Source organism: Petaurus breviceps, unplaced genomic scaffold, assembly GCF_028583685.1.
Source record: "Petaurus breviceps papuanus isolate PSGF00001 unplaced genomic scaffold, PetGlider_PUasm1.0 183, whole genome shotgun sequence".
NCBI lineage: Eukaryota > Metazoa > Chordata > Mammalia > Diprotodontia > Petauridae > Petaurus > Petaurus breviceps.
Window position 1 is genome coordinate 28,012,942 of NW_027185791.1, and position 24,164 is coordinate 28,037,105.

Consider the following 24,164-nt stretch of genomic DNA (forward strand, 5'->3'; position numbering starts at 1 on the left):
GTCCTAAGGCATTAGAAAATGGGAGGAGGGAAGTAGAAATAGAAAAAAAAAATATATCAAACACCACTTGAAAGAGATCCTTTAAGGAAATCTCCTATGAATATTATAATCAAATTCCAAAACCCAAGTTCAAGGATTAAGTATTAAAAGAAACAAGAAAAATCAATTTGAATATGATGGTGATACAATTAGAACCACACAAGACCTAGCAGCAGAGACACAAAATGACTACAGGTCTTGGAACACTGTATATTGAAGAGTAAAAGAGCTGGAGCTCCAGTCAAAAGTATCATACCCAGCAAAGTGGAACATAATCCTGAATGTAAAAAAAAATGGATATTTCATCAATTATCAGACTTTCAAGATTTTGTTTAAAAAAAAAAAAAGCCTGAACTTAATTGAAGATTTTATATACAAGAGCCATGAGAAACATAAGATACATACCAAAGAATTATAACAAGGGATTCAATAGGGACAGACCATTTGCTTTTTATATATGTAAAATGAATATATGTCTAAGATTGTCATTAGTAATTGAGTAGTTTTTATGAAAGATTGTGGAGGAACTAAGAAATGCTAAATCTTTAAAAAGTAAAACCATTTAGGAACAGCTAGAAAGAGCAATTAGTTTATACAAATTAGGTGCAAGAGGAAGAATGAACAGAGAGGAATTAGATCTGGGAAAGGACTGGTAGTTCTGGTAACCTCCATACATCAGGAATAGTTTTAGGAGGGAAATTTCATTCATTTATATATGTATGTATATATATATATATATATGTACATATATACACATAAGTATATATATATGTACATAAATATATATATATATATATTGTGTGTGTGCATGTGTACAAAAGTCTTTTAAATTCAGAAAAAATATAAAACAGTAAGGGGTAGGGAGTAAGGGGAGGACAAGGAAAAGATCTCTATAGGGGAGAGTGAGGAAATAGGTTAAAGCGGGTTACAGAAGGCTGTTTAGGTTTATGGGAAAGAGAAAATAGGGGAGGAATCCTTGGAGGGACAGTAGGCTAAGTTATAGGAGGTCAAGGTAGCAGATAGAAGTAAAGTAGAGCACCCAAGAGCAATAGGAAATGTAATGGGAATGTAAATTTGTAAGATCTTTCCTGCCCCTAGGCTAAAGTGCACCTGGAGAATGGGGTCAGAGACTTGTTTTTCAGTAGATACTTTTTGATTGTCCAGTGGGTCCAGAAGGTTGTTACATTCTCTGAGCCAGGAGAAGGCTATATAAGCCCTGATGTGAGGCTTTTTGGGGGGCTCACTTTGAGAAGTGTTCTGTGATTTGATCAGATGAGACTCTGGGAAGCCATTGAGAGCCCCCTCACCCAACTTTGAAAAACCCAGATGTTGATGGTAACTGTGATTTGGTATGAATGTAATGTAATGGTTAGACAGTATGGAAAACTGTCTGCTTGATATGTTTCTCTGTCTTGATAATTCTGACTGTATACTCTGAAGTTCGGGGAGCTGAACTTTTTCCCCTGAACTAGTAAACAATACATGTTTGACTGATTAAAGTAAGCTTGTTAACCAATTTTGAGTGGCTTTCCCTTAGCAAAGCAGGTCTAAGAACCTGTGTTGGCATCCACCCTGGGGACAATGGGATGCTTGCTGCTACAGGAAATAAGAGCTAGGCACAAACATAAAAACAAAAATCAGGAGTAGGAGTTTTAAGGGAAAGTGTATGTCCATCTAAGTGTGTATATGTGTATGTGTATGCATATATCTATATTTATATAATAATATATCTACGCTTAATTGTAGCCTTCGGAGGGGAGTTGGGTGAAAAAAAGAAACAAAGTAAAAAGTGAACAAAAGAAAACTTAACAGGAAGTAAAGAAGGACAGTACAATGTGTGGTATTTATCATACAGGCTTTGTTGAAATGAAAACTTATCATTACATATTTTGCATCCTCTCTTATGTTATGCTATATATATGACATGCTTTTTCTTCCTTTTCTTTCTTTGCATTGAAGTCCAATATCAAAATTTTTGGTATGTTCTTTTTTGTTTTCTCTATTCTGTATTTGTGTTCTAGGGCTTGAGTCTAAAATCCAATTTTAAAAAACGATGAAGAAGTTTAGAAGATCCACTGTAATAAGTGGGACAGTAAGGTCTAAAGAATTGCCTTGCAGAGGTGAGGGATCAGTTGAGATTATGTTACAAAAACTTGTAATGGATTCAGTTGCACAGTTACATGATTTCTCTCCAGCTTATACACTGTATGCTTCAATGCTCTTATTTTGTAGGTATGGAAGCTATGTATTGGAAGTTGCAATTATGTGCGTTGCTCAGATGACATATTAGACAATAGAGTTATTATCCCATTGAGGAATTCAAAACCAAGACTTGAACCCAGGTCTTCAGACTACAAAATCAATGTCTCTCTACTATCCCAGACAGCTCCCAAATATCATCTAATCTATTCTTTGACCCTTCAATTTTAGTAGATATTGTGGTTTCCTTGGTTAGTACAGATCTCTAACCTCAATCATATTAAGTTTAAAATAAATGTATTCCATGCTGCTAATTTTCTTCTTTATTGACAAGCTATTCTTCTCAATTCCATAGGTTAAGTTTTATGTCAATTACTTTATGGCTACTCAAATTGGAATTGACTAGTAAAAATGTCCTCTGCTCCAATCCTACTTATTGCAAATGAATCCCACCCCCAAGCATAACTTAGTTAAAATAAAAAATTCAAGTCAAATACAATTAGCTTAAAACCAACATTGTATTTGCTTCATGTCCATAGAGGACCACCCTTAATATGCTAATCCCTTTTTTTTTTTCCAATCCTCATACTGATGACTATCATTGTAAATTCTCATTTTAAATAATTCACAATTTGCTTCAAAAATATGAGGAGGAAGAGGAGTCTTGCATAGTTCTTCCAACTAAAGCAATGGAAGTAGAAGCGGCTGTAGGTGCTTTAAATCACAGAATTGACCTAAACACACCAAACATAATGATATTCATTTGCTATTGAGCAAAAGATTATTGCTGTCAATTGTTCAGCACAAATGCCCCAGGCAAGTTATTTGACTGTAATTGCCTATATGGGCTAGTAGGAGAGACAAGATGATAGGCTTGTACGTTCTGTTTGCTTTTCTTAAAGCTATCTAGACAGCACCCCACAGGTAGAGATTTTCGCAAATAGGTGCCATCTCTGGAATCACCTGCAACAAAGTCATTTTGACAAGACTCTGAGACATTCTCACCTAATTTTCATTGGCAGACTCGGGCAGTATTTCTGCACTGTGATTTATTTCAGGGTTATCTGGATATTATAATGTTCAGCTGCTATTTTAAAGATTTGAATAATTTTCAGTTCCTGCCCTGAACTTGTCAAGTCTATTCAATAGTCACTGATTTATTGCATGTAACCCTTGTTGTACCTTATCAATGTACAGAGACAACACACAGTCACAGTATAAGCAAGGTGTTGAATTAAATGCTCATTCTTTCTCACAGAAGTGCAAAGAAAATTGGGCTCTATCTTGCCAAATAATTCAAACTATTCATGATTTTTTTGGTCATAGATTATAAGGAATGATCATAATGCATGCTACCCAACTCCTAACAGAGAAGTGATAGACACAGGATGCAAAGTAAGTGATAGAAAGAATGAGGAGAGAAAGATTTGGATAGGTTAAATAGATGGACTGGATAGAGACAGAGACAGAAAAACAAGGCAGTAAATGAATCTGTTCTGTTGGATTATGCATATTTGTTAGAAGAGTTTTGTTTTTTTTTCTTTTCCCCCAATGAAGGATAGGGGGGAGGGAGAGAAAATAAATTAAAGAAAATGAGAGAAAATAAATGTTTAGTTAATTGAAAATATTTAAAAATTGAAAAAGAAAACCCTTATTACCATTGCTGTATTCTTTTTTTTTCCTTCTCTTCTTAAGTAAATTTCTTTCTAATTCCCCATCTTCTCCTTTTTCCTTATGACACTTATCTTACCCCAAATAAATCTAATCTCTACTTTAGGGGCTACTGTCTAAAAGACTCTCAGTATGTTAGGAGGACTGAAAAGGCAAACCTAAATTAAAGAGCAAATCAGATGGGGCAGAGTTTAATCATATGAAGACAAAGAGTCAGTTCTCATTTATAAGCATCTGCAAAGAGTTTCCCAAAAAATGATACAGATATAGCATATATTTATTTTTCTAAGCTAGTTGGAACTACTATACTAAGCCCAATCTAAATGGAAAATTTCCCTAAGCTCCCTTTTCTCACAGTGCTGATTCAACACAGATGAGGCTAATTACTAGAAGACTATGGGATAAGCTATCCTGACACTGTCTTCAATAAGAGTCATGGTTGTTTCTGTCCTCAGAGAGGACATGTTAACCCTCTCCCTAGTGTTCAATAATATGCAAACCCCTAAAGTCCTGGAGCAGCTGCATTCCACAAGCTGTCTTGAAACTCAAAGGTAGAAGCCTAGGAGAGTCAAAATGTTGCTATACTCACCTGTTTGGGGATTTGTGCCCCCCTTCCAAATCAGCAGGTAAGCAGTCAAGCTACTGTGACTTGTACCCTTTTTTTCATCCAAACTGCAAGTAAAATGATTTGCTTTACTTGGAGATGCCTGTATCATTATAACTTGGGTTTTTCAGGACCCCCTTAGGATAGATTTTGCAGGGTGGTGATTATGTAAGCCTTCTGAATGTATTTGGAGAGGGCTAGCAAGAGTTCTTTGAGGTTACCTCATATAAAGGAACTTTCTGGAGAGATGTCACTTAAATTTTTGTAAACAGAAACTCTATGAACTTTTTGGACTTCCTCTGTCCTGCCCCTTTATATGCATCAAACCTAAACAATCCTCTTTGGAAATAATGATGAAAATGGAGAGATTTGGTGCTGGTTTATAACTTGATTCACATTTTCAGGCTTGACCATAGGTGGATGTAAAAAATTTCCCAAATTGGGGCTGCCAGGTAGCTCAGCGAATAAGATCACCACCTTCAGTGTTGGGATGACCTGCAGATCAAATCCCGGGCTCAGATGCTCAGCACCACACCCAGAAATAACTGACCTTGTAACCTTGAGCAAGTGACTCAACCCCGATTGCTTAAAAAAATAATATCACCAAATCCCTTGATTTTCTATTATTTTATCCATAAAATAGTATTCTCTTCTACACTTGGGTCTCCTCAAAGTCTACCACATGAATATGCAGAGCAGAAAGTGATCTTTCCCCTCACTCTGTCTAATTATTTCACAATTTTCCCCACACATGATATTTTTGAGAAAAATGAAGAGAATTAGCAGTAGCTACCAGCATCCCTCATGAAAAATAACACAAAGTCCTTGAGATCCTAAGACAGATACAGACAGGGTTATCTTGAAGGGGTTCTATCCTGCATTCAGAGAATGTAGTGGGATCTTGTGCATCTACTCTTCCCTTATACCATTCTCTTCTCATCTTACCCCAATTTCAAATATCAGAAATGGAGTATGTCGTTCATAAAAAGGAGGTCTTAGTTGAGAAGGTCATATTGAATGTGGAAACAAGATCTGTTTCACTTCATAAACTTTTATCATAGGTTAACAAAAGGGCAATCAACTTCACAAAGGATAATTTTTGGGTCATTTTTAAAATTTATTAATTTATTAATTTTTTGTTTTCAACATTCATTTCCACAAGATTTTGGGTTACAAATTTTTCTCCCTGTCTGTCCCCTATTCCCCACCCCAAAATCATGCAACCTACTGAATACCTCTTCCCCCAATCTGATCTCTCTTATATCCTCTGCCACTCTCCCCCCAACTTTCTAGTAGGACAAGATGGATTTCTATACCCCAGTGCTTGTATATCTTATTTCCCAGGTGCATGTAACATGTATTAATGTTTGTTTTTTCAGACTTTGAGTTCCAGAGTTTTTCCCTTCCTCCTTCCTCACCCACACCCACTGGAAAGACAAGCAATTGAACATAGGTTGTACATGTATAGTTACACAAAACATTTCAAGAGTAGTTATTTTGTGAAAGACTCATTATATTTCTCTATAGCCTATCCTGCTCCCCACTTATTCTATTTTCTACTTTGACCCTGTCCCTTTTCAAAAGTCTTTGCTTCTAACTACCCTCTCCCCCAATCTGCCCTCCCTTCTATCACACCCCTTTTATCCCATTCCCTCCTGATTTCCTGTAGGGTAAGATACCCAATTGAATTTTATGTTATTCCCTCCTTAAGCAAAATTCAATGAGAGTAAGGTTGATCCATTCTCTTTCACCTTCCTGCTTTTCCCCTCCATTGGCACAGTGTTCTCTTGCCTCTTTTATATGAGATAATTTACCCTAATCTATATCTTCCTGTTTCCTTCTCCCAATATATTCCTCTCTCACCTCTTAATTTAATTTTAAGGTATCATCCCTTAATATAAAACCCATCTTGTGCCCTTTGTCTATGTATACATGTGCACACATATGCACACACTCACATATATATTAATTCACACATACACCCTCCTATACATATATACATGTTTATACATACATACATATATGCACACACACACACACACACACACACATATATATATATATATATTCCCTTCAACTATCCTCATATTGAGAAAAGTCTAATGAGTTACAATTATCGTTTTTCCATTTAGGAATATAAATAGTTCAACTTATTAAAGTTCCTTATGATTTCTTTTTCCAGTTTACCTTCTCATGCTTCTCTTCTTGTAATTAAAAGTCAAATTTTCTAGTCATCTCTGTTTTTTTTTTTCAAGAATACTTGAAAGTCCTCTATTTCATTGAATGACCATATTTTTCCCTGAAGCATTATACTCAATTTTGCTGGGTAGGTGATTCTTGGTTTTTATCCCAGCTCCTTTGATGCCCATAATATCATATTCCAAGCCCTTAGATCCTTTAATGTATAAGCTGCTAGATCTTGTGTTATCCTAATTGTGTTTCTACAATACTCAAATTGTTTCTTCCTGCCTGCTTGCAATATTTTCTCCTTGACCTGGGAACTCTTGAGTGTGGGTATAATATTCCTAGGAGTTTTCTTTTTTGGATCTTTTTCAAGAGGTTATTGGTGAATTCTTTAAATTTCTATTTTGCCTTCTGGTTCTAGAAAATCAGAGGAATTTTCCTTGAGGATTTCTTGAAGGATGATTTCTAGGCTTTTTATTTTTTTTTTGATAATGGCTTTCAAGTAGTCCGATAATTTTTAAATTTTCTCTCCTGGATCTATTTTCCAGGTAAGTGGTTTTTTGAATGAGATAATTCACATTGTCTTCTTTTTCATCTGTTTGGATCTGTTTTATAGTATCTTGATTTCTCATGAAGTCATTAGCTTCCAATTGCTCCTATCTTATTTTGAAGGAATTATTACCTTCAGTGAGTTTTTGAAATTGCTTTTTCATCTGAAAAATTTTACTTTTTAAGGCATTCTTCTCCTCATTGACTTTTTGGATCTCTTTTGCCTTTTGAGTTAGTCTCCTTTTTTTTTTAAGTATTCAGGGTTAAGTAACTTGCTCAGGGTTACATGGCCAGTTATTTCTGGGTGTGGTGCTAAGTATCTGAGCCTGGATTTGATCCCCAGGTTATCCTAACACTGGAGCTGGGGCTCTTACTCACTGTGCTACCTGGCTGCCCGTGTTAGTTTACTTTTTAAGGTGTTATTTTCTCCAGATTTTTTTTAGTCTCAAAAAAATCACTTTTCATGATTTTCTTGCATCATTCTAATTTTTTTCCCCCTGATTTTTCATCCAATTCTCTTACTTGATTTTCAAAATCCTTCTTTAGCTCCTTCATGGCCTGTGATCAGTTCATATTGTTCTTGGAAGCTTTTGATTAAGGACTTCTGATTTCTTTATCCTCCTCCAATTCCATGCGTTGATCCTTTTTTTTTCTTACCAAAAAAGAATTGCATAGTCTGATTGTGCTTCCTCATCTTTCCAATTATTTGAGTATTGAGCTCCTTGCCATGGCAGAACTCTGCTTACAGAAGGGAAAGAACTTTTTCCCAAATTGTGGAGTTTTTTTGCACCTTTTGGAGCTATTAGTTGGGTACCCTCTCTACAACCCCCAGAAGCTCTGGCTCATTAGCCACACACCCCAGCACCACCACCCAAGACCACGATCCAGATCCAGGTAGGTCAAAGCAAGAGCAATTACTCTTTGAGTTGTCACTTGTTCCCCCTATGATCTGCAGGCCAGGAGCTCTGAAGCAGCCACCCAGCACTACCATGCCTCCCACCACTTCTTGTCCTCGGGTCTGGGGCCTCAGCTGGCTGTTCCTTCATCCTTACAACAGAGTTCCTGACTGACCTTTTGTTTTCTCTTTGGAGTATATGGGTTGAGGGGTCTGGAAACCACCACTGCTGCTGGTGATTCACTCTCCTGAAGTCTGCTCTGGCTGGTCCAGATGCTGGTAAGGGCCACCCTGGGGCCAGAACTGAGGCTCATTGGGGACTGCACTTAGCTCCCAGGATACTGAGATAGACATTTCCTGTTGGCCTTCAAGGCTGCCTTCTGCAGGAGATTTGTTTCTCTCTGTCTCTTTATGGGTTCTGTAACTTAAATATTTGTTTTGAGTCATTTTTTCTTACATGTGTTGGAGAGGGTTGAAGCCAGAGCCCATGCCAAGTTTGTGCTTTTAATCCACCATCTTGGCTCAACCTCCTTTGGTGTATCTTCTTGATGTCTGCCTGAATCATTTTAATCTTTTTTTATCCCATCTCTGGTCATCCTGATCTCTCACTTGGCACTAGACTCAGATGACTTAGAAGGAGAAAGTGAGACTGGTGACCTCCCTTAAATCCAATTCACTTGCAAGCCATGGCATCAGCCTCCTGATGTCATGGTCCTCTTCAAGAATGAAGGACCAACAATGACTGAAAGGATAGAGACTGCATGTTGGGTCTGAGGTGTCTCATTCCTGGGATTCCACCAGGTGGAGCCTTTAAGAAAGGGAACTTGGTAGTGATAGGGAAGTAGCAAATTGCAGACAATTTGGGCGTCTAAAGTTGCCAACAGGCTTCAACAAGGAGACTTCAGGAAGAAGTAATTCCTGTCAGGTTCCAAAGAAAGATAATATGCTAGTCCACTCCCTGTACTATTAGATCGTCAAGTCTTAGTTTACTCATTAAATGATCATCATTGTGTATGTTAGGTCTTCAGATTTGATTGTTATAAATTTTGTTCTCTTTGAAAGCACTGACCTTTTTCTCTTTTTTCCACTCTGTTCTCAATTCAGTTTTAGTTCATTCTCTTTTTTACTCTTGAGTACTATTTATCATCTGTGTTTCTTTCTATCCTTACATTGAAGCCTCATTTTCCTAATCAGCTACCTTTCTGTCTAGTTTGGAGATTCAGCCATTTCATCAAGCTTCATGGATTTTTGTTTCTTTTACATAGCTTTGTCTTTCTGAAGCCTGGTGAAAATTCTGATTTTAACAAAAGGTATGGTCATAAATGAGAGAAATTAGAGACACAAAAAGCTTATTAAATTCCATTGTAATTACCTTATTCAAAAAGACTGTCCAATCAAACACATTTTGAATTGTTTGTTTTATACCCATTTCATTTTAAATATTCTCAGTGCCATTTTTGACAACACTATGCCTCTTAATGGAAGAAACTATATCTCCTCTTTTAATATGCTCCTTAAATCTTGGAGAGCTCAATATTTTTTGACTGACTGGGTAATTTGCTTAAAGATTATTCCATAAAAATTACCAAGAGGAAAATATTCTTCACACTGTTCTATTTTTTTTTTCAGTTATATGTTAGTCTTCAGTTTATTTTCCTTCAAATCCCCTAGTTTGGCATTGCCTTCACAAGATTCAAGTACTTGAAAGCAATATATATATATATATATATATATATTAAATTATTAAATAAATTATATATATAACATAACATGCTTCTCCTGCCCTTTCAGTTTTAGATTAGCCAGATACCATTTCTTATATAAAATGTATGCATTGCATTATTCAAACAATGCTTTATAATATTATTGTTTTATTTTAATTCCATCAATGTTTTCTGAAACTGAAATGGGACAATTTAAATAAAGAGCCAGGGAATTGATTTGTTTTTTATTTGCATAAAGAGCCACTCTCTTCTCATCTATTTGTCCATATAATGTCACTGCTGTTTTTTAAAAAAAGAAACTACCCATTTTTTTCATCAACTGAATTTTAAATGTTGCATGTTACACACAGTTCTATCCCAATGAAACAGAGATATAATCAGCAATTTTATTACTTAGGAAAAGAAGCATAAAAATACCTCTCAAGTTAATATAATGTAACAATGGACTGACTGTTGCAGGGGTGGGGAACCTGCGGCCTCCAGGCCACACGTGGCCCCCTTGGTCCTCAAGTGCAACCCTTTGACTGAATCTAAACTTCACAGAACAAGTCCCCTTAATAAAAATATCTAGAAGGCCACGTATGCCCTTGAGGTAACAGGTTCAACATCCCTGGATATCGCTATCAGATGGTTCTAAAGAGTTATCTTTAAAAAGATTGGATTTCTTGCTAAGTGCAACCTATTCAAGGAAATGGTAGAAATTATGCAGCATCTCACAGCAGGTAGCAAAAATGTAACACCTACCTAATACCCAAAAGAACTGATCATATTTGAATATTGGAGACTCACTGACATTCACAAGCTAATGACAAAACTAGATGTTATAACTAAAAACCCAGAAATAGAGTGGGAACTTCAACAAATAAACTGTATTTGAACAAGAGAATCAATTGCCCATAATTGCCCAGATATAATGTTGCCTCACAAAAATTTAAGAACATTTTAAATAGATATTGCCACATAAAGTGCAAATCTAAAAGCTACATGGAACAAACAGTTCTTAAAATACAGAAACCTAGCAGAATATACCCAAACCATGGGGAAACAGGATGAAGCACAAAGCATCCTACCTGCTTCTGTAGTTGTCCCAAATATGCTTTTCTGTGAGCCTACAGATGAGATCATTTCCCAATGCTTTTATTCAAATACAAAAAAGTAGTTATTATATCCACTGGTTTGATAACTAAATATTAGTAATAAAATCATTGAATAATAGCTTCTACCAGAACTGTTCCTATCTGAACTTCATTAAGATGAGAATGAAAAAAAAATACCTATAATTTCTATGTAACTTTATTACTTAGTAAATCCTCTACTTAAATTATTTCTTAATATGCTATCTTTTTTATACAATGATGAAGTTATTGAGGCATAGCCATGAAAGTACATGTTCATTCAGTTATTTGTTTTTTTTAAGCCATGGCACTGGACTTGAATGACATCATTCCAACTCTCTCCTTTAGTTCCCCTTGTGACCCAGAGCATATTGGCCAGGGCAAAGCCTACTAGCTCACACTAGATCAAACCACAGATGACCTTTGCTTAATTTGTGAGATATTGCAACCAACTCAGCCAAGCAGACAATTTTCAAATATGCATAATTTGTTTTAACAACTTGCCATGTGGTGCTACCCTGAGTGCTGACAAGGGCAGTCCTACCTCATAGGAACTTAACAAGACAAGAATAATACCTCACACTTTAGAACATATCAAGATTTACTGAGCACTTTGCTCACAATAACACTGTGTGTCAGGTAGTACAAATATTATTACAACCGTCTTACAAATGAGGAAACTAAAGTTCAGAGGACTTTTCGAAGGTAGCTGCATGGTGGAAGAGAAAACAGACCTGGAGTAAAGAAGACTTAAAATTAAAGCCAACATCAAATACTTAATTAGTTGAGCAACCGTAGGCAAGTCATTTAAAGTCTATGTCCCTCAGTTTCCTTCTCTGTAAAATAAGGTAATATCACCTACCTCCAAGAGTAGTTGTGAGGATCCAGTGAGAAATTTGTAAAGTGCTTTGCAAATTTTAAAATGCTACATGCAGTTGACTTTCAACATTCATAACTTTTACTTTCACAACTTCAAGCAATCCTATGGTTTTTATTTTATTCATATTCAATTCATTTCTTCATTTTCACTTTCCCATTGGCAAACTCACATGTTGGTGGCTACACACAGTGTGGGGGGCCTCAGGGGAGATGAGACTAATGCTTTCAAGATTGGTCAGAGCTGGTATTCTGCTAAGCACTTCACTGGTCTTGTTCATACTACTGCTTGTAAAGGGTTTCCCATGCATTTGTTGCATGTTTCCATTGTTTTCTTGCATATTTCCATTGTTTGTCTTTAATACTCAAGTTCTATGTTGCAAGTATGCCCCTAATGCATAGGACAAGTACTTTGGACTCTAAGCTCAAGTGTGCAAAGTCAGTAATGCAGGTTGGTAAGAAAATAAAGATGTTAAATAAACTTTGTGCCAAAATGTTGGCAGTTGCTTTTGGTAGTGTTTGTTGCTGATGAATCAATGATTCTTTATATCAACAAAAAAAGGAGGAAAGTATATGTAAGCATTTGTGAATACGCTCCAGAAAATCCTAAAGTCACTCTTGAGTACATCATTAAGTTACAATGCCCTCCCATTACCATCTGACACAGGGAAGGTAAGATTCAGGCTAAAATATGTCTTAATTTTAAGAATTTTGGTACTGTAACTTTTGTGTTATGAAAAAGTGAATGATGTCTAAAATCAGATTTTTTTATTGAGATGTTGGCACAGAAAGTCACAGAATTCTAGAGAATGACTAATGAGAAAAGTGTTTGAATGTTACCAATTTTATTTTGTATACTGAATTTTATGATTATTTCACAGTTACCAGAGTAGAAAATTAGAATTAATCAAAATTAACTTTTTTATTATTAAGGATTGTATGCAGAAAAGTATATATTCAATGATCTCTAGTGAAAGATTAGTTTTTTGTTGTTTTTTTTTTCCGTGATCAGAGTAACCTAACCTTCTATTCCCCACCGTTCAGTGTATCAACATCTGTGTTTTTGCCTTAAGAGTCATTTTCTAGGAGCATTATCCCCCCACAAAAGTTGAAGATTGAATGCAATGCTATTTATCATAATTATTATTTGTAGAATCACAAAATATTAGAGCTGGAAAGAACCTAAAAAAATCATTCGATCTTTGTCCAATTCCTGCAGTAGACCACTTTACTGTTGAGAAAACTGAGGCTCTGAGACATCACATGACTTGCTCAGGATCCCACATTTGAATCCAGATCTCTTGATTTCCAAACCTGGGCCCTATCAATTCCCTCACACCAGAGGTGCCAGACACCCACCTGGAACACCCCGGAATAAGGCTATAACCAGAGTTAAATGTAATTGGGAAGGGGCAACTAGGTGGCACAGTGAATAGAGCACCAGGCCTGGAGTCAGGAGGACCTGAGTTCAAATCAGGCCTCATATACTTAACATTTACTAGCCATGTGACGTTGGGCAGGTCACTTAACCCCAACTGCCCTGCCTTCCCCCCTCCAAAAAAAAAAGAAGAAAAAAATATGATTGGGAAATATTTGGCAAAATTCATAAAAGTACAATAGATACAAATAATATTAATATGCGGTTTTCTAAGTTGATATGTGGCAGCATCATCTTTAGGTATAGTTCGGTGGCCTTGTTTCCATTTGAGTTTGACATGCCTGAATTGCCCCTATTCTGTGTTGGTATCTTCAGAAAGATTATTGACAGGAAACAAAATGGTTGTTTTGAGGATCAAATGAGATAATTATTAAACACTTTAGCACAGTATAGGCCCTTTCTGAATATATATATTCCTTTCTTTCTTCTTTCCTTCCTTCTTCATTTGTGCTATCACCCTCATTCTGCCTCATCACAGGGTAAACCAGATAAGCAAAGCCAAGGAAAACAGAGCCTGCATCTGACAGTATATTCATCTTTCAACACCAGCAGTCTCACACCAAGATGAGGGCAGCATGTTTCGTCTTCTTTTGTGGGGAACCAAAGTAATGGCAGTTGGGTCCATCATTCCCTCTCCAATTGCTCATTGTGAAGGCATTCTTTGTTTTATTTTATTTTATTTTAATTTATGGAATAAAACAAATATTTCCATAACATAGTACATTAAAATGGATGATTGCATGTTAAACTGCAAATCTACTATGCACAACTTGCTCTTTCTTTCAAGTAAACGACAAAATTACCGTGTATATTTCTTTTTTTCCTTTTCTTTTTTCTCCCTGCCTGTCCCCCACTCTAGAGACAGCTGTCATCAGACACAAATAAGTATACATGTATCAAATGAGTCTATTTATCAGTTCTTTCTCTGGGTGCAGATAACATCTTTTTTCATATGTCCTTTATAGATAATTTGGGTATTTATAAAAGACACAACAATTTATCCACTCAAAGTCGTTCTTGAAATAATGTTGTTTTGAATACAATATATAAAAATCCATTGTACAATGTCTTTTGGTTGTGTTCCTCTCACTTTTCATTATTTCATGCAAGTCTTTTCATGTTTTTCTGAAGTCCTTGAGCTCGTAATTTCTTGTAGCACAGCAGTATTCCATCACAGTCATATACCACAACTTCTCCAGTCCTCTTGATGCCCTACTGATGGGCATGCCTGCAATTTCCAGTTCTTTGCCACTATGAAGAGAGCTAATATACACATGTTAGAACATATAGGTTCTTGTTCTTTTCCCCTAATTTTCTTCAGAAATAGACCAAGTAGTAATATTTCTTGATCAAAGAATATAAGATAGATAGTTTAATACCTCTTTGGGCATAATTCCAGATCACTCATCAAAATGATTGGATCAGTTCACAATTCCACCAACAGTTTGTGTCCCAATTTTTCCACATCCTCTCCACCATCTGTCATTTTCCTCTTCAATCATTTTAGGCAAATTGACAAGTGTAAAATGATATATCAAGGCTGCTTTTATCTGCATTTCTCTAATTAATAGTGATTTAGAGCACTTTTAACTATAATTTGTCTTGCTTTCTTCATTGACTGTGGAAGGATTCTGCAAGCAGCACTAACCACCTTTGAAGAAAATCAACAGATTTTGTTTTGTACCAAAGAGAGAGATGTAGATCAAAGCACACACCTGAAATCAAGTAAACCTGTGAGAGGGGAGATACACGCCAGCATTTCCCCACAACATGGGTTAAACCTCCCCTAGCTAAGCAGGACTAAGTGAGGGAGACTAAGCACTGGGACCAGGGTTAGGAAGACCCAAGTTCAAATTTGACCTCAGATACTTACTACCTATGTTACTCTAAGATAGTCACTAAACCTCTATCGGCCTCAGATTCCTTCACTGTAAAACAGCACCTCCCTCACAGATAACTTCACAAGGCTATTGTGAGAATCAACTAAGATATTCAGTGTAAAAACAAACAACCAAACACAATACTCAGAACAGTGTCTGGCACATAGCAGGTGCCTGGTAAATCTTTATTCCTTCCCCTTTCTCTCCTTGTTTTCTTTCATCCTGTGAGAGGAATTAGTGTTCCCTTAAAAGAGACAAAGTGGTTCCAGGCCAGCCACATGGAGTCTGAGCATCTCAGATTGGGTGGGATCTGAGACCAAGCAAGTCACCATTCCCTGATGCCCTGCTGCTGAGACATGAAATAATAATAACGCTTATAAAGTGCTTCCTGTGTCCTTGATCCTCACAACCACCCTGGGAAATATGTGCTGTTATTATCTCCATTCTACAGATGAGGAAAGTAAGACAGACAGAGGTTAAGGGACTTGTCCAGGGTAACACAGCTCATAAATGTCTGAGGTCACATTTGAACTCAGGTCTTCCTGACTCCAGGCCTGGTATTCTAGCCACTGCGCTATCTTGCTGCCTTAAGGAGGCAAAGAAGGCCCTGTTTACCAAAGCTGAAGTTAAGTACCCCTATACGTTTTTGCATATCCTTCCTGTGTTAGGACAAAGTAAATCTCTTTTTTGTTAGTTATTCGAGGTTTGAGTGCCTTGTTCCATCCCAAAATCAAAGGCCTGCCTCTTATAAAGGTAAAAATAACTTAGATGGATTTAGGGGAAGAATTGATTGACAGTAGCTCCTGGGTAGGGGGAGCTGACAGCAGCTGCCTGGGCGTTTGCCCTGCCTTAGATGGCATTTGAGAGTAAAACCAGGAAACCCTGAGTGACTAGAACTTGTTCATTAGTAAATGGTCCTATGCTCAGCTCCCAGACAGGTGAGAAAAACTGAGAATTTATGTTCTGGGGCTGATTAAGAAGTCGGCCTGGGGGCTGAATAATGGTTGTAATTTGGGATGTATACAGTGGGTACTTTGGTAACAATAATCACAATTAATATTAATAGCATTTATGTAGAATTTTAACAATTGCAAAACTCTTTATACATATTATTTCATTTGATAGTCAAAACAACCTTGTGAGGTAAGTACTATTTTCATGCACATTTTACAGATGAAGAAACTGAAACTTTGAGAGACACACAGCTAGTACACTTGTGAGATAAGATTCAAACTCAGGTCTTCCTGACTCCAAGTCTAACTAACGGCAGGGATGTAGAAGATGGCCCTTGAATAGAATCTTAAACAAGAGATTCTAAGAATTGGAGATGAGGAGGTAGGACATTCCAGGGGTATAGGGCAGCTAATGGATAATAATGTTCAGGAAGTGGCTGTAAAGGTAAGTTGAGTTCCAGTTTGTCATGCTCAGCCACAGAGAAGAGTTTGGGTTTTGTTTTGTTTTAATACTTGCAATAAAAAGGAGCAATTGGAGTTTATTGAATAGGGAAGTAATAAATGCTCAGCAATTAGTTTAATTAATAAAACAATCATCTGCAGTTTCTCTGAATTCCTCATATTTGTCATTTATTGCAAACACCCTTTCTCCCTTGCATTCATATGTCACAATTTTTTTAGTTGTTCTCCAATCAATGGGTGCAATATTTATAGTATGTATGTACACAGATAGCCATAGGTTTTGTGTTGAAAAAAGGGAAAGGGATGAGTTTAATGCTAGAAGATCAGAATGTTATCACTTTTCCTTCCATTAGAGAAGTTTCTCTAATCTAATTTCCTTTGAGATAATAAAAAGGCTATTAAAAGTTCTTCTCTGGAGTAAATTTATTCCTTCTGGATCACGAACCTCTCTTCTATGCAATTTCCTATTCCTTTGATGAGCTATGCTTACCTGCATTTATCATCCAACAGATGTTTTAGTACTTAAAAGTTGCCAGTGAATACAGTATCCTGTGATTTCAGAAGCCTTGACTTTTAGCGTTGAATTTTTTGGTTTATGCTGCCCTTCACTCCCAGTGGTCTATACCAGATGTCTACTGTAATTTCACTTTATTTTTGCCCTATTTCATTTCTGCTCGATTTTTATTATCAAATTCTATCATACTGATTTGGAAAGTACTTTAGGCATCTAAGGTTTGTTTTTTAAACGTGTTCCAAGACATGCATAGCGAACACTCACTTCTGGATATGTTGTAGATTGTGTAAGAGTAAATCATGTTGTCTATACAAGTTTGCACACTCAGTAGGTTGCTGCTGACTCAGAAATTCTGCGGTTTCAGAAATTACTGAAAAGTACTTCCCCCAAATGTTTTGTAATTAACAGCAGGATGGCCAGTGTATTTGCAAATTCCCAATGCTAGATTTTAATCTGTAAATTCTAAATGCTTCATTTTTACCTGTAAATCCTATATGCTGCATTTTCCCCCTCTCTTCTTTCCTTTCAAACTCTTCTGCATTAATTTCTTTCTATGGAATAGTCTTTCTTCCATTATTTGTTGTTCAGTAATTTTCAGCCATATGAAACTCTTCATGATTCCATTTGTGAGTTTCTTAGCAAAAATACTGTAATAGTTTGCCATCTCCTTCTCCAGTTCATTTACAGATGAAGAAATTGAGACAAACAGGTGCCTTGCCCAGGGTCACACATCTAGTGTCTGAGGCTGGATTTGCATTCAGTTTCTCCTGACTCCAGGACTGGTGCTCTATCCACTGTACCACCTAGCTTCTCCTCTTCCATGATTATGACTTAAGAACACTGAAATAATTATTTCCTTGATAATTCTACCAAAGATCCAGGATAAAAGCATTTAACCTTTTTGAATATCACAAACCCCATTGGCAGTCGGGTGATGCCTGCAGACTTCTTGTCAGAATAGTGTTTTTACATGAATAAAATAAAACACAGAGGATTACAAAGGCAATCAAATATATATTTAATTAAATTTATTTTATTTTCAGGTCTACGTTCTCCTCCACCTATAAACATTGAGAAAACCAGGGGAAAAATACAGACTTATGTACTCAAGCAAAGTGAATTTCTGCATTATCCATGTCCAAGGTAATATGTTTCCATCCTTATAGTCTCCATATGGAGCTAGATAGAATGTTTCATCATGAGTCATCTGGAATTGTGGTCAGTAATGTTACTCCAAAATCCTTAGCCTTTCAAACTGAAACTAATAATCTTGAAATATAATTATCGATTTTTTTTAAAGTTCATGGACTCCAGGTTAAGAAACTCTAAAACATTCATTTCCTGTTATTCACACTGTCAGCTAATGATATTGTCAGGACCCAAAGTAGGTCTAGCTGCCAATGAAAATTTCCCAAGAAAGAAAATTACAAAAATATGGAAATCATGTTAATCTTTTGGGCTACTTATCAAAAAAGAAGATATTATGAAGCTAAACAATGTACCCTAAAAACTTTATCTATGGAATCTAACTAAGTAACCTATTAATATATCACAGATGTGGTTCAAAATGGTATGTTCCTATACCACTAGCTGTAACAAGAGGTAGGACTACATCTTACATAAACATTATATCTCACTTTATGCCCAGCACAGCTCTCTGAGTTTGATATGCTTTTAAAAATGTTTTATGTTATTTAATTTAATAAGCATCATTTTATTTGAAATATGTATATGTATGTACAAAGATATAGATAGATAGATAGAGATAGATAGAGAGATAGAGAGATGATAGATAGGTAGATGATAGATAGGTAGATAGATAGATAGATAGATAGATTTAATGAGTAGACTTTGGAATTTTTAGCACCAGAACAGACCTTAGAGATTAACTAATCCAAATTATTCATTTTACATATGAGGAAACTGTTTGCTACAATGGTGAAATGATTTATTTACTTTCTGATAGCTTTTTCATGGCAGAACAAAGGATAAAACCCAATTCCTGTAACATCTAATCCAATGCTTAGTCCAATGCACAATTTCTGTCTTTGTCTGACTGTTGATATTAGCATGTGTATATGTGTGTACCCACTTGCACACATACGGGTGTTTTGCTTCCATTATTGCTGCAAATACAAGAGCTATTCAGGCTTTCTTCCAGATATCCATATCCCACCCTTCTTATTCCACCACCTGTTCAGATCCCGAGAATACAACCTATCTTGTCCCACTGTGTTTGTCAGGATGCCAGATGGTCTATCTATGGCCCATTAATTCTCCATAGCCACCAATCAGAATTAATTCAGTGAATCCACTTTGACACTCCTTTTTTTCATTGCTGGCTGGTGAAAATTCCCCTCTTAGACATCCCCTTTCAAATAGGATCTCAGGTTTTCTTCTTTTTATTCCGCAGGTGCAAGCAATCAAATCCTAGAGCACAAATGAAATAGCTCTGTCCTTAGGCATTTTTTTCCTCACGGTAACATTCATCCACCTTTCAGATTCTTTAGTCCAAATTTTGTCCCCCAAACACATGCTGTGTTCTCACCTCCCTGCATTTGGTCACAGTGATCTGTATGCCTGAAATGTCCTTCCACCCACCTTCACCTGTTAGCTTCTTACACTTTCCTTAAAGCCAAAAGTGAAATATCAGCTATGTAGTAAAATTCTGCATATTTCCCGTGCATAACAGCCTTCACTTTAAGACTTCACATAGCAACTCTACAATGCATTTGTCATAAAATATTGCTTTATCTTTACATGCATATGTATTTTATTTCCTGCTAGACTGTAAGTCCTATATAGGCAGAGACTTTTTTCTTAATCATATTATATATCTCCCTCAGAAATTAGCACCTAGTTCCATGCATAGTAGGTGCCTAAGAATGTCCCTTGAATTTGAATTTCTACTTCTATTCCTTCCTGTCTTTACTTAAATTTCATGCACCTTATTTCTTTCTTTTAATATCTCTTGCAGTGCAGCGAGAAACTATACAATATGGCAACAGAAGCTACACTGATTGTCATCATGTCTAGGTTTCTGTTCTAGTGTCCTTATCATAGTGGTTGCCATTTAGTGATTCATGAACTTGTTGGGGGTTTGAAATGATAGGGGAAGAGGTTCAGACCAAAAATTATTTAGTGACTCTAGAAGCAGGAAATAATTTTCAATCAGATTACAATTAAACTTTTCATCTGTGCCAAGTATGTACATGTTTGAAGCATTATAGGTTTGTTTCTGTGATTCACAACCATCATGATTATGCACACAGTGATTTTGGTATTCATGTATTGATTACTTCAAACTCTAACCACTTCTGACTAAGCTTAATTTGTTCTTATAGCTTCTCAACCTTTCATCGAATTGTTTTCAAAACTTTGCAGAGGTTCAAGACATTCATGTGCAAACTGATTCTTACTGGATGGTCATATGTATATATAAATCCTTACTGTTGTTGTTTTTTTTTTTCTCTGTATGATACCCCCCGTGTAGCTGTGCACTATAAGTAGATCTCATCAGACATATAGTCATGTAAGCTTGATGCTACAAACTTTTCTTTTCTTATGGTCACTTGGGTATTATTATTACAGGTGATATTGAGTCCTTCACAGACTATCAAAAACCTGCTGACATAAATCTTATATTGTCTCTCATTTTAGTATCAAGACTGTTTACTAATTTAAACTTATCCTCTACTTACACCATTTAAATTCTTTCTATGAGATGTACAAATGAACTGGTTGGCAACATTGGTCAATCATTAATAAGTGTTTCTATGAAAGCATAGTTAATATAACAGTGAAAGAAGAGAAGCAAATGTTCTCTGAAGAGATTCCTTAAAATGACTGTTTTATAAACATAATTAAAAATGGAGCCATATGTACATTTGTACTTTAAGTGCATTTGTCATTTGATGAAACAGTTCTTATCAGCCAACAGAAAAGTAAATGTTTTACATAATAACTAAATATTTGTTTTCAATGATTGGCTAGATAATGAAAAATTTTAAATGAATTTCCATCTCTCAGCAAGGGAGCTTTTAAATTCTCCTGCAATTTTCCAATTCATATTTGTGGGAATGAGCATTTTCACCTTGTTCTTGTATAAATCAAATTATACAGAAATAAAGTCAAAGTCGAACAAGATTTAAAATTGTGTTTGTCTGGTGTTGACTCACGTATTAAAAATCCTTGTTCAAATGAAGAAAGTCCAAAATAAAAAATTGGATTTATAAATGATTATCATAAAATCCTGCAAGCAGAAATTTTCATTGAAAATGTCATTTATATTCAGAAATTATAAAATAAAGATATTGAATATGTAATCTTGCAGATATTAATAGTATGTGAGGTGCTGCTAGATTACATTTTAATTCTTACTGTATGTCCAAAATAAAACAATCATAATCATTTTATATTTGGTTTTATGATTTTATCTTATTTCCAAAATTATATGTAGAACAAAATGTTATGTTTGATAATTATAATTACTTAATATAAATTTTAATTTGGAGCTTTTGGAGTCAAAAGTTATCATTGTACTTATTTAAGAGCTTAGTGATCAAATCTAAAAGAATGTTATAAGTAGTATATTAAATTGCCCTCAGGGTTAACAGCACACATTTTTCAAAGGGGTTCACATAACAAAAAGAATTGTGAATCCATACTGTACAGAAATGGAGGGTTCTTGTGAAGGTTGCCTGGATTTCTTTAGCACACTCCAATGGGACTATATGTTACAGGCTTCTGTGCCTGCCCCAGACAAAGTAGAATAAGAACTTAGTTAACCTAAACAACAATAACTATAATCATTTATAAAGCATCTGAAGGTTAATAACGTACTTTGAATATATATCAATCTATCCTTCAAACAACCCTAGGAGGTGAGTGATATTGCTATCCTCATTTTAAAGGTGAAGAAACTGAGGCAGATAATGATGGGGGGCCTGCCCAAGATCACACACCTAGTAAGTGTCTGATGATTAATCTCCACTCAGTTCTTCCTGACTCCATCTTCAACACTCTCTCTACTATATCACCTAACTACCTGGATTTCTAAGTCCAACCATGAGTCTAAAATTATTTACACTTAATTGCCAAACCTCTTCTTTATAGTAAATAGATATATTCTATCAAATCACATTATCTAACAGATTTAACATTTAACATCATTTAACAGCTAAGGATTACCTGAAAGACCTAGCTCAAAAGGACCCCCACTAAGACGGCTTAGTGATAAGTCATGTCTATGTATATCTCATCTATCACCTCAAGATGGCAAGAAATTCACCAAATCAAATAAAAGGTCAACCACAAAAATCAGCAGAAGAAAGACTTCATTACAAGAAAGCCCCCCCCCCAAATAATAATAACAGAAAGAATTTTGAAAGGGGTGAAAAACAAATGAGACTCTAATATTATTCATAAAAATAAAGGAGTCAAAAGAATGCAAATATCCCTTCCCCCAAATAGTGTAATATAACTGCAACAAAAATGCCTGCTCACCAAATATAACAATTTAGCATCTCTAAGAATCCCTAAAGTGGTGTAGAAGCTCAAAAACCAAATAAGGATGAAAATTAGAACTTGTAAAAAAGAATTAAAAAAAAAGACAAACGAGAATTGGCTATTTGAAACAGTGAGATGTATCCAAGAGTATGATGGTAAATGTTTAATTTATAAACTGATTTCTCTGAAGGGGGCTGGGGAATGAATGTAAGACACACTTTTAAATTTAATCTACATTAAAATTTTCTTCATCACTTTCGAGACAATCAGCAAAACCATAAATCAAGCCCTGATTTGTAGCATTTGCTGATTTACAAAGTGCAAATGTTCATATTGAACATTTAATAATTACCTCTCAAAAGCTCATATATACTGACTCCAGAACACCTCTGCTTATATCATTAAAGTAATGTACATGCTGAAAGAGTTTTGCAGATTCTAAAATAGAAAACCACAGTGATAGTTAAAAGAATATTAAACTGAAATTCATAGATACCTTGTTGAAAGAACACGTGAGATCTTTGCAATTCAAATGACTGAACTTAAAGATAGGATGTAATGAGACAATATGAGAATTTATTGTATCCCAGTGGAAAAAAATGAAATGAAATAAATTTAAATATATGAAAGATAACACACAAGATATATTCAGGAATAATGGAAATATATGTCAAAATACAGCTCAAAAGAATTCATAGGATGCTGGTATAGAGGAGCTCCACATTCAATTCACTCAGAAATATATTCACTAAGTTCCACTAACCAAAGAATTTCACAAGCAGTTAGGAGATTTTTCATACCTCAAAAAGCAATTGTTTAAATGTTTTCCTCTTAAGATATATAGGCATTGGGGTATAGAGATCCATCTAGCCCTCCTGGAAAGTCAGAGAGAGAATGGGGGAGGATATAGGAGAGAGCAGATTGGAGAGGGGTTATACAGTGGGATCACTATTTTGGGGTTATGGGTAGGGGAAAGATGGGGAGAAAATTTGTAACTCAAAATCTTGTGGAAATGAATGATGTAATCTAAAAGTAAACATAAAATTTAATTTAAAAATATAGTAGCTAGAATATATATTTCATTACATGATTCATTTTTTCTTCTTCCTAATCCCTTACTTTATACTAAAGAATGACAAATAAAATATCATGTAAAAAATTAAAAAATGGTTTCCTCTTAGTTATTGACCGTGAGAAATAACATAATAGAAAAAGCTATCTGTGTTCCTTACATATAATCAGTAGTGTGCTCGAGATGGCTCATAACAAACAAAGAGATCACTTACTTTTCAGTGGGAGCATGTACACTTTAGAAAACACAAAACTCTACAAATTAAGATTTGATTTATTGTTCTGTTGACTGCCTAGATTTAGGAAAGTGATGGAGAAAATGTCAATACTCCTGATTAAACTTAGAGTTATGTTGTGCATATAGTTTTCTTTTGGAAAGTTGAATGTTAACATTTACTAGAATACCCCTCTATATATTGCATCTGTGTCTTTGCATTGCTTATCCTGCATACCTGGAAGGCACTCCATTCTTATCCCCACTT